The sequence below is a fragment of the Apodemus sylvaticus genome, chromosome X (assembly GCF_947179515.1).
Source record: "Apodemus sylvaticus chromosome X, mApoSyl1.1, whole genome shotgun sequence".
Lineage (NCBI taxonomy): Eukaryota > Metazoa > Chordata > Mammalia > Rodentia > Muridae > Apodemus > Apodemus sylvaticus.
Window position 1 is genome coordinate 129,746,754 of NC_067495.1, and position 13,168 is coordinate 129,759,921.

General features: G+C 37.7%; 1 pseudogene; it reads right to left on the bottom strand.

Annotated features, from left to right (window-relative positions):
* Positions 1–9,565: 9,565 nt before the first annotated feature.
* Positions 9,566–10,181, bottom strand: LOC127675428 (serine/arginine-rich splicing factor 7-like; annotated as a pseudogene).
* Between the last annotated feature and the right edge of the window lie 2,987 nt (positions 10,182–13,168).

Sequence of the window (13,168 nt, forward strand, 5' to 3'; positions counted from 1 at the left end):
GCAGACTCTAAGAGAACACAAATGTCAGCCAAGACTACTATACCCAGCAAAACTCTCATTCACCATAGATGGAGAAAACAAGATATTCCATGACAAAACCAAATTTAAACAATATCTTTCCACAAACCCAGCTCTGCAAAGAATAATAGGAGGAAAACTCCAATATAAGGAGGGAAACTACACCCTGGAAAAAGCAAGATAGTTACCTTCCTTCATCAAACCCAAAAGAAGATAAACACTAAAATATAAAAATAACATCAAAAAATGACAGGAAGTAATAATAACTATTCCTTAATATCTGTTAACATCATTGGACTCAATTCCCCAATAAAAAGACATACACTAACAGACTGGATTAGGAAAGAGGACACTACATTTTGCTGCATACAGGAGACACACCTCAGTGTCAAAGACAAAAACTACCTTAGAGTAAAAGGCTGGAAAAAATTTTATAAGCCAATGGTTTCAGGAAACAAGCCAGAGTAGCCATTCCAATATCAGATAAAATTGACATTCAACCTAAAGTCATCAAAAGAGACACAGAAGGACACTTCTTGCTGGTCAAAAGAAAACGCCACCAAGAAGAACTTTCAATTCTGAAAATCTATGCACCAAATGCAAGGGCACCCTCATTCGTAAAAGGAACTTTACTAAAGCTCAAAGCACACATTGCACCTAACACAATAATTGTGGGTGACTTCAACACTCCACTCTCCTCAATGGACCAATCAGGAAAACAGAAACTAAACACGGACACAGTAAAACTAATTGAAGCTTTGGACCAATTGGATTTCACTGATATTTATAGAATATTTCACCCTAAAGCAAAAGAATATAACTTTTTCTAAGCACCTCATGGTAATTTCTCCAAAATTGACCATATAATTGGTAACAAGACAAACCTCAACAAATATAAGAAGATCGAACTAACCCCATGACTCCTATCAGATCACTATGGAGTAAGAGTGGCTTTCTTTTTTTTTTTATTTCGATATATTTTTTATTTACATTTCAAATGATTTCCCCTTTTCTAGACCCCACTCCCCGAAAGTCCCGTAAGCCCCCTTCTTTCTCCCTGTCCTCCCACCCACCTCCCACCCACCTCTTCCCACTTCCCCGTTCTGGTTTTGCCAAATACTATTTCACTGAGTCTTTCCAGAAAAAGGGGCCACTCCTCCTTTCTTCTTGTACCTCATTAGATGTATGGATTATGTTTTCGGTATTCCAGTTTTCTAGGTTAATATCCACTTATTAGTGAGTGCATACCATGATTCACCTTTTGAGTTTGGGTTACCTCACTTAGTATGATGTTCTCTAGCTCCATCCATTTGCCTAAGAATTTCATGAATTCATTGTTTCTAATGGCTGAATAGTACTCCATTGTGTAGATATACCACATTTTTTGCATCCACTCTTCTGTTGAGGGATACCTGGGTTCTTTCCAGCATCTGGCAATTATAAATAGGGCTGCTATGAACATAGTAGAGCATGTATCCTTATTACACGATAGGGAATCATCTGGGTATATGCCCAGGAATGGTATAGCAGGATCTTCTGGAAGTGAGGTGCCCAGTTTTCTGAGGAACCGCCAGACTGATTTTCAGAGTGGTTGTACCAATTTGCAACCCCACCAGCAGTGGAGGAGTGTTCGTCTTTCTCCACATCCTCTCCAACACCTGCTGTCTCCTGAATTTTTAATCTTAGCCATTCTGACTGGTGTAAGGTGAAATCTCAGGGTTGTTTTGATTTGCATTTCCCTAATAACTAATGAAGTTGAGCATTTTTTAAGATGCTTCTCCAACATCCGAAATTCTTCAGGTGAGAATTCTTTGTTTAAAAGAGTGGTTTTCAATAGCAACAAAACCAACAGAAAGCCCACATACACATGGAAGCTGAACAATACTCTACTCAATGACACCTTGGCCAAAGAAGAAATAAAGAAAGAAATCAGAGACTTTTTAGAATTTAATGAAAATGAAGGCACAACATACCCAAATCTTTGGGACACAATGAAAGCAGTGCTAAGAGGAAAACTCATTATCCCTGAGTGCCTCCAAAAAGAAAATGGAGAGAGCATACACTAAGAGCTTAATGACACACCTGAAAGTCCTGGAACAAAAAAAAAGCCAATTCACCCAGGAGGAGTAGAAGACAGGAAATCATCAAACTCAGGGCTGAACTCAATCAAGTAGAAACAAAGAGAACAATACAAAGAATCAATGGATCCAGGAGCTGATTCTTTGAGAAAATCAACAAGATAGATCAACCCTTAGCCACACTGACCAAAGGGCACAGAGAAAGTATCCAAATTGACAAAATTAGAAATGAAAAGGGGGATATAACAAAGGAAACTGAAGAAATCCAAAAAATCATCAGATCCTACTACAAAAGCCTATATTCAACACAACTGGAGAATCTGGAGGAAATAGACAATTTCCTAGACAGATAACAATTACCAAAATTAAATCAGGACCAAATAGATCATCTAAACAGTCCCATAACCCCTAAAGAAATAGAAGGGTTCATAGAAAGTCTACCAACCAAAAAAAGCACAAGACCAAATGGTTTCAGTGCAGAATTCTATCAGACCTTCAAAAAAGACCTAACACTCTTCAAACTATTCCACAAAATAGAAACAGAAGGAACACTACCCAATTCCTTCTACAAAGCCACAATTGCACTGATACTAAAACCACACAAAGATCCAAAAAAGAAAGAGAAATTCAGACCAATTTCCCTGATGAACATCAATGCAAAACTACTCAATAAAATTCTTGCCAACCAAATCCAAGAACACATCAAAATGATCATCCACCATGATCAAGTAGGCTTTATCCCAAGGATGCAGGGTTGGTTCAATATACAGAAATCCATCAATGCAATCCACTACATAAACAAACTATAAGAAAAAAACCAAATGGTCATTTCATTGGATGCTGAAAAAGCATTTGACAAAATTCAGCATCCTTTCATGCTAAAAGTCTTGGAAAGAACAGGAATTCAAGGCGCATACGTAAACAAAGTAAAAGCAATATACAGCAAACCTGTAGCCAGCATCAAATGGAGAGAAAGTTGAAGCAATCCCACTGAAATCAGGGACCAGACAAGGCTGCCCCTTTTCTCCTTATCTTTTCAATATTGTACTTGAGGTACTAGCTCGGGCAATTAGACAACATAAGGAGTTCAAAGGGATAAATAGTAGAAAGAAAGAAGTCAAACTATCATTATTTGCAGATGATATGACAGTCTGACTAAGTGACCCAAAAAAACTCCACTAGAAAACTACAGCTGATAAACAACTTCAGCAAAGTGGCAAGTTATAAAATCAACTCAAGCAAATCAGTAGCCTTCCTATACTCAAAGGATAAGCAGGCTGAGAAAGAAAGGAAATAACACGCTTCACAATAGCCACAAACAGTATAAAGTACCTTGGGGTGAATTTTACCAAACATGTGAAAGATCTGTATGACAAGAACTTCAAGACTCTGAGGAAGGAAATGGAAGAAGACCTCAAAAAAATTAAAAAAAAAAAACCTCCCATGCTCATGGATCAGCAGGATTAATATAGTTAAAATGACCATTTTGCCAAAAGCAATATACAAATTCAATGCAATACCCATCAAAATCCCAACTCAACTCATCACAGAGTTAGAAACAGCAATTCTCAAATTCATCTGGAACAACAAAAAACCCAGGATAGCTAAAACTATTCTCAACAACAAAAGAAATCCTGGGGGAATCAGTATCCCTGACCTCAAGCAATACAACAGAGCAATAGTGTTAAAAAACTGCATGGTATTGGTACAGTGACAGGCAGGAGGATCAATGGAACAGGATTGAAGATCCAGAAATGAACCCACACACCTATAGCCACTTGATCCTGGAGAAAGGGTCTGAAAACATCCAATGGAAAAAAAGATAGCCTTTTCAACAAATGGTGCTGGTTCAACTGGAGGTCAGCATGGAGAATGAATGCAAATTGATCCATCCTTGTCTCCTTGTACTAAGCTCAAATCCAAATGGATCAAGGACCTCCACATAAAACCAGACACTCTCAAGATAACAGAACAGAAACTGGGGAAGACCCTTGAGGACATCGGTACAGGGGGAAACTTTCTGAACAGATCACCAATAGCGTATGGTCTAAGATCAAGAATTGACAAATGGGACCTCATAAAATTCAAAGTTTCTGTAAGGCAAAGGACACTGTTAAAAGGATAAAACGGCAACCAACAGATTGGGAAAGGATATTCACCAACCCTACATTTGATAGAGGGCTAATATCCAATATATACAAAGAACTCAAGATGTTAGATCCCAGGGAACCAAATAACCCTATTAAAAAATGGGGTACAGAGGTAAACAAAGAACTCTCACCTGAAGAACTTCAGATGGTGGAGAAACATCTTAAAAAATGCTCAACTTCAGTAGTAATCAGAGAAATGCAAATCAAAACAACCCTGAGATTTCACCTTACACCAGTCAGAATGGCTAAGATGAAAAATTCAGGAGACAGCAGGTGTTGGCGAGGATGTGGAGAAAGAGGAACACTCCTCCACTGCTGGTGGGGTTGCTAATTGATACAGCCATTCTGGAAATTATGGTGGTTCCTCAGAAAACTGGGCACCTCACTTCCAGAAGATCCTGCTATACCACTCCTGGGCATATACCCAGAGGATTCCCCAGCATGTAAAAAGGATATATGCTCCACTATGTTCATAGCAGCCCTAATTATAATAGCCAGAAGCTGAAAAGAACCCAGGTATCCCTCAACAGAATAATGGATGCAAAAAATGTGGTATATATACACAATGGATTCAGCCATTAGAAACAATGAATTCATGAAATTCTTAGGCAAATGGATGGAGCTGGAGAGCATCATACTAAGTGAGGTAACCCAGTCTCAAAAGATCAATCATGGTATGCACTCACTAATAAGTGGATATTAGCCTGGAAAACTGGAAAACCCAAAGCATAATCCACACATCAAATGAGGTACAAGAAGAATGGGGGAGTGTCCCCTGGTTCTGGAAAGACTCAGTGTAGCAGTATAAGGCATAACCAGAACAGGGAAGAGGGAAGGTGGGGGGGGGGAGAACAGGGGGAGGAAAGGGGGCTTGTGTGACTTTCGCGGAGGGGGGAACAGAAAAGGGGAAATAATTTGAAATGTAAATAAAAATATATCAGAAAAAAATTGGAAAGGAAGAAGTCAAACTATCATTATTTGCAGATGATATGATAGTCTTCCTAAGTGACCCGAAATCTCCACTAGAGGACTCCTACAACTGATAAACAACTTCAGCAAAGTGGCACGTTATAAAATCAACTCAAGCAAATCAGGAGCCTTCCTATACTCAAAGGTTAAGCAGGGTGAGAAAGACATTAGGGAAATGACACCCTTCACAATAGCCACAAACAGTATAAAGTATCTTGGGGTGATTCTTACCAAATATGTGAAAGATCTGTATGACAAGAACTTCAAGACTCTGAAGAAGGAAATGGAAGAAGACCTCAGAAAATGGAAAAACCTCCCATGCTCATAGATTGGCAGGATTATTATAGTTAAAATGGCCATTTTGCCAAAAGCAATATAGAGATTCAACGCAATACCCATCAAAATCCCAACTCAATTCTTCATAGAGTTAGAAAGAGAAATTCTCAAATTCGTCTGGAATAACAAATAACCCAGGATAGCTAAAACTATTCTCAACAACAAAAGAAATTCTGGGGGAATCAGTATCCCTGACCTCAAGCAATACTACAGAGCAATAGTGTTAAAAACTGCATGGTATTGGTACAGTGACAGGCAGGAGGATCAATGGAACAGGATTGAAGATCCAGAAATGAACCCACACACCTATGACCACTTGATCCTCGACAAAGAGGCTGAAAACATCCAATGGAAAAAAGATAGCCTTTACAACAAATGGTGCTGGTTCAACTGGAGGTCAGCATGCAGAAGAATGCGAATTGATCCATCCTTGTCTCCTTGTACTAAGCTCAAATTCAAATGGATCAAGGACCTCCACATAAAGCCAGACACTCTGAAGCTAATAGAAAAGAAACTGGGGAAGACCCTTGAGGACATCGGTACAGGGAGAAAGTTTCTGAACAGAACACAAAGTTTCTGTAAGGCAAAGGACATAATCAAAAGGACAAATCGGCAACAAATAAATTGGGAAAAGATCTTCACCAACCCTACATCAGATAGAGGGTTAATATCCAATATATACAAAGAACTCAAAAGTTAGACCCCAGAAAACCAAATAACCCTATTAAAAAATGGGGGACACAGTTAAACAAAGAAGTTTCATCTGAAAGACTTCAGACTTCTGAGAAGCATCTTAAAAAATGTTCAGCATCGTTAGTTATTAGGGAAATGAAAATCAAAACAACCCTTAGATTTTACCTCACACCAGTCAGAATGGCTAAGATTAAAATCACAGGAGACAGCAAGTGTTGGAGAGGATGTGGAGAAAGAGGAGCATTCCTCCACTGCTGGTGGAGTTGCAAATTGGCACAACCACTCTGGAAATCAGTCTGGCATTTCCTCAGAAATTGGGGCACCTCACTTCCGGAGGACCCTGCTATACCACTCCTGGGCATATACCCAGAGGATTCCCCAGCATGCAATAAGGACACATGCTCCACTATGTTCACAGCAGCCCTATTTATAATAGCCAGAAGCTGGAAAGAACCCAGGTGTCCCTCAATAGAGGGATGGATACAGAAAATGTGGTATATATACACAATGGAGCCATTGGAAACAATGAATTTATGAAATTTTTAGACAAATGAATGGAGCTGGAGAACATCATACTAAGTGAGGTAACCCAGTCTCAAAAGATCAATCATGGTATCCACTCACTGATAAGTTGATATTAGCCTCGAAACTTCGAATACCCAAGACATAATCCACATATCAAATGATGTCCAAGAAGAACAGAGGAATGGCCCCTGGTGCTGGAAATGCTCAGTGCAGCAGTGTAGGGCAATACCAGAACAGGGAAGGGGTGGATGGGGGAACAGAGGCAGGGAAGAGGGCTTATGGGACTTTCCCCTTTTCTAGCCCCCCACTCCCCAAAAGTCCCATAAGCCCCCTTCTCTCCCCCTGTCCTCCCACCCTTGTTCTGGACTTACTAGCCTTTTAAGTTGGGAATCTTCACTCCCTTCTATACCTATTATCCTTAGGTTTGGTCTTGTCGTTGTGTCCTGGATTTCCTGGATGTTCTGTATTAGGAACTTTTTACATTTTGCATTTTCTTTTTCTGGTGTGTCGATGTTTACTAAGGTATTCTCTGCACCTGAGATTCTCTCTTCTATCTCTTGTATAATGTTGTTGACACTTGCATCTATGACTCTTGATCTCTTTCCTAGTTTTTCTATGTCCTGAATTGTCTCCCTTTGTGATTTCTTTATTGTTTCTATTTCCATTTTTAGATACTGGATTGTTTTGTTCAATTCCTTCACCGGTTTGGTTGTGTTTTCCTGCAATTCTTTATTGCATTTTTGTGTTTCCTATTTAAGGGCTTCTACCTGTTTACCTGTGTTCTCCTATATTTCTATAAAGGAGTTATTTATGTCCTTAATGTCCTCTGTCATCATCATCATCATTATCATCATCATCATCATCATGAGATGTGATTTTAAATCCAAATCCTGCTTTTCCAGTGTGTTGGAGTATCCAGGGCTCACCATAGTGGGAGAACTGTGTTCTGATGGTGCCAAGTAGCCTTGTTTTCTGTTGCTTATGTTCTTGTCCTGCCTCTTGCCATTTGGTTAACTCTGGTGTTAGCTGGTCTTGCTGTCTCTGACTGTGGCTTGTCCTTCTTGCTAGCCTCTGTGTCAGTCCTCCTGGGAAACTAGTACTCTCCAGGTGGAATTTGGCTATGGAGAACTGTGGCACAGGATCAACTCTGGGAGCAGACAGAAACCATAAAAATCTTGACCCAGTCTGCTCCTCAGTTCCTGTGTCCTGAGGGCTCTGGGTGGGTCCTTCTGAGCAGAAATGGTGGTCTTACCTGTGTTCACAGGCTTGTCAGCACTCCTGGGACCAGATCTCTCCAGGTGGTATTTGGGTATGGAGCTTGTGGCACAGGATCAGCTCCCAGCACAGGTTCATTGAAGTTTTTGCAGCTTTAGCATTTATAAGCCGGTCTTTAGAATTGTCTAGCATACAGCTTTGAGCTCTCAAGCCTGAAATGGGACCTGATTGAAAAGTCTAGGGAAATGCATTCGATAAACCATCCCGTCCCTGACATCAGTGTTTGTGTGGTTTGTGGAGTGACTCCTGGACCTTAATATAAAGAGATTTGGGAAAATGTGATACCCTAAGAATGGTATATTACTCTGTGTTTGAATGAATCATAAGGGCTCTGGAAACTTTACTTATTTTTTCTGATTTATGCCATGGCTTTCCTGGTTTATTTGCATCAATATGGAATGTAGGAGCTCCAGTAATTGGCATCCTTTTTACTATATGAGGAAGAATCCAATTAATTCTTTATATAAACTGAAGTTTCTTGCTTTGGAGATATTTGTTGTTAAAATCTCCCCCCAAATTACTACAAGCTCTATGCCAATATTCATTCTCTACCCACAATGAGGCACTTTCATCATTAATAAAGGGACTGGAATTTTGGCTGGGTCTAATCCTGCTAGTTGATGAAGTCAAATATTTTTCTTTCAGAATCAATTCAGAAGCCTTTTGCACACAAGGCTTTAATTTCTACTGTGTACTAAAGGTATCCATTCTGAGATATAATGTTCTCTCTGCATAAGAATTTCAGTGAGAGAATGAGTAGCTAGCAAAATAACTAAGATTAGAACGAAGTAATCAATGTATACATTATATAATTTCTCTTCTGCCAGAACCAATTTTCCTCTCAGCCTCAGTGGATAATTTCTTGGACTATTTAAGTCCTTATTACCTTGTAAGGGTTATAATAAATGACTTAGCTCTTGAATAGTTAGTCTAATTATAGACTGTAGCCAGTTAATATTTCCCAACTATTTCTTTCTTTCTTTTTTTAGATAGAAACAATTTATTTAAATGTGTCAAATACACCAATGACAGGAGGGGCCCTTGGTCCTGTAAAGGTTCAATACCCCAGTGTAGGGGAATGCCTGGACAGGGAAGAAGGAGTGGGTGGGTTAATGAGTAGGGGGTTGTGGGGATGTGGTAGGGTGTTTTCAGAGGGGAAACAAGAAAAGGGGCTATAATTTAAAATGTAAATAAAGAAAATATCTAATAAAAAAGTAAAAAAAAAGTGTCAAATAAAACCCCACATTTTCAGACCTTAGGATGTTAATACATTAAACAAAAAAATTTTACTGCTATGAATATTACAGAGTAATAATACAGATGCATTTTTATTAAATAGTTGATGATTCTTCCTATGTTACATTTTAAAGACAGGATATCTCTTATAATAATGTAAACAAAATAACTTTTTCCTAACTTGTAAACTCAAGAATTTCAGTCCATTCTTTCAGGACTTGCAATTCTGTGTGAAGTTCCTAATGGGAAAAACTTTTTTTAGAAGATAGAGATCTCAATTTTTGATTAGCTGTTTCTTGATCATGAAATAGTCCTGAAGCTTGCTCTTGACCTTAAATGGGATTATAAATACCTTGATCCTACACTTAGATCTTCTGAATGAAGTTGATATTGATCTACAAAGAGACACAGACCTTGGTCTTTGAGGAAATGCTGATCTTGACCTGCTTCCCTAGCTCCTGCTGTATGAGCAAGTATCATCTTACCCTGGATCAAGAATGTGATTTAGATCATGACCTGCTTCTCCTTTGTCTGCTATAATGGTGTCAGTAATAAGCATAATGTCTTCTTTCACCGTACACATAGCATCTATCATTAGGATCAAAGGGACAATGGGCAGGTAGCCTACCAAAGAAAGATCTCATAGGCGTGCCTGTTGATAGTTCAACCCTCACTTGAAAACTACAAATCACTTTACCATTCAGTCCTCAAAAGGCATTTTCTGCATCTCTAGAATCTTCAAATTCCACAAAGCACATCCTGGAGGATTTCTGGCAATTCATACAGTTCTTAAAGGTCCATAATAACTGAATGTGCTTGCTAACTCTCCTTTACCAGTACAAGCTCTCAATTTACCATAATATACCTTGGTATTTCCTACATACCATCCATAATATGACATGCTGACCAGCCTTCATACTTGGCTCTAGCCTGCAATGCTCACAGTATGAGTAGCATGGAAGCAGCTGCACAACTTCCTCTACCAACAATCCTGGCTGCACTCTCTCCCAGCAATTTCTGAAAATCATTAAAAGTTTGTGATTGATCTTTCATGATTTGAACTTTCTATGGACAAATTTGCCATAAACCTCTCTTATATACTAGAAAATTGATAGAATCTCCTCTTTGTGTTTTTAGGACCATTTTGAAATCTCCGGCAAAGAAAAATTCTCTTTACTTCATCAAACATTTTTTGTAGGGTACCTGCATCAGAATCAGCCAATAAGATATCATCTATATCATGATAAATATTAGATTAAGAAAACTCTTTATGAATTATATCTAATGGCTACTGTACAAAATGTTGACATAGAGTTGAACTAATAACATTCCTTTGGAATAACATTCCAGTGATGCCTTTTAACAGGTTGAGCATTATTATAAGTAAGCACTGTGAAGACAAATTTTTCATTATCCTGTTCTTGTAACGGTGTAATTTTTAAAAAGAAGTCTTTTAAATCAGTCATTATAGGGGCTGGAGAGATGGCTCAGTGGTTAAGAGCACTGACTTCTCTTCTGAAGGACCAGAGTTCAAATCCTAGCATCCACATGGTGGCTCACAACCATCTGTAATGTGATCTGATGCCCTCTTCCGGGGTGTCTGAAGACAGCTACAGTGTAGTTACATAAAATAATAAATCTTAAAAGAATAAATAAATAAATAAATAAATAAATAAAAATTTTAAAAAATCAGTAAAAAATATTAGTCACTATAATAAACAATGCTTTAGGTAATAACATAGGTAAGGGAAATTCAGGCCGTAAAAAGGACATTCATTGGCTGAATCACCTTATTTATGGCTGTTAAATCTTTTGACATGCACCATTTTCCAGATTTCTTTTTAATGACAAATATTGGAAAATTCCAAGGATTGGTTGAATCTTCAACATGTTTAGCACTTAACTGTTCCTGTACAATCTGTCCTAGTAGTTGTAATTTTTCTGATGTCAAAGGCCATTGTTCCACCTACACAAGATTGTTAACCATTTTAAAGGTTAGTATCTGTGAAAGACTAAAAACTGTTGTGTTCTCCTTACGTACATCCTTAACAGTCTGTGACTGCTCTGGATAATAACTTTTAATATTTTTAAAAGCATTGTTTTTATTTTGGTTTGTTTCTGACATTGGAGGAATGTTAATCTCTATTTCCATTGCTATAACAAATCATGAATTTATGTCCCCATAAATTCATGGTTATATTAACCACATATGCCTATAATTTTGCTATTTGTACTTCTGGTCCTGTACACTTGAAATGTCTTTCAATTTTTTTCTATATGAGATAAAGTTCCAATCATTAGAAGCAGAATACTTATCTTCTGAAGAGGTCAATCTGGATAATAATTGAAATTATTGTTATATCTGATCTGTATCTATGAAAACTTCTATTTCAATGCCATTGTTTTGTGTGTGTGTGTGTGTGTGTGTGTGTGTGTGTGTGTGTGTGTGCATGTATGTGTGTGTGCATTTAGCTTTGGTCTCTGGTGATTTATAGAGGTTTGCCACAATATTTGTTTTCTGGTCTCTCCTGATTTTATTGTTTGGCGTATTGTAGGCGTATTGTCTTTGATTACCTCCAGAGAAGTACTGTTTTTAACAACAAGCATTAATTAAATCTGTTAATTGCTATCTGGATGAGTTCCTCTAACAATGACAGGGAACGACTGAATCAAATTTGATATTGGGTCCTGCAGGAGGACCCCTAATGGCAAAAGGTTACTTTGCCTGTCTCTTGTTGATCTGCATTCATTATTTCAATGCCAGCCTTTGCTACACCTTCTGCGTATTCCAAAAGACTGGGGCTTTCTTTTTGGATTATCTCTAGAAAAAAAATATTTTTCTAGGACCACCTTGTCTACAATCCCTTTTCAAATACTCTTGCTTAGCATAATTAACAATTTTGACATTTTTACTTTTCTTAAAAATTTTAGAAATTACTTCTGGCAGGGTAGCATCATAAATGTGAGAGCCAATATCAGCCATATTTCTAATTCCTTCATTTATTGGTGCTGATTCTCCCTTGAAAGGCCCAATCACCCTAATCAATTAGTTTTTCAAAAGCCAAAGATTTGATTAATATTTGTCTGACTTTTGAATCTGATACTATACTATTTATAGCCGAAGTCAACCTTTGCAAAAAAAAAAAAAAAATCAGTGAAGTCTTCCTGCAGGCTTTGTATGATTTTATTAAATCTCTCAGACCTCTTTCCTGATTCTTCAAACTTTTCCCAAGAATGTAAAGCTAATAAATGACATTAAACCAAGATGTGATGATGAAATTCAAGCTGATTATGTAATTCAGTCTATTGACCTTCACCTAGCAACTGACCTTGGGAATATTAACACCTCTAGCCCTATTTCAATGTTTTTTCTACTGTGTTTATCATGGGTATGTCTATTATCTTCTCATAGTTCTTGCATAGTAAGTGGACATAGTAAGGTTTGCTTTCTAACAACCTTGGGATGCCCCATTTTGGTTTCATCATATGGTAGAACAGTCTATGTGTCTGCCTATTTTTCCTATTTTCATTTATAAGTCTTTATAGTTTGTATATTATCAAACCACTTTTCATATTTGGCATAAAAACCTCTATGGCTATTAAGAATAAAATATTAATAACCAGATGGATAGTAATTATAATAAGTATTATGTCAATCTCAATTAAGCCATTTATATTTTCATTTTCTGATTCTATTTTCAAGCCATGTAGGTACCACTGTAAAGGGCCCTAAAAGTCCTGTATTATATTTCCCATTCTTAACATGGGAAAGACAGGTATCTTACCAAATCTGATAGCATCTCAGTTTGTCTGCAGCTGGTATAATTTTTCTGTGTGCGTAGTTGTACCATGGATTGAAATAGCATTATTTTAATCAAATTCTCAGTC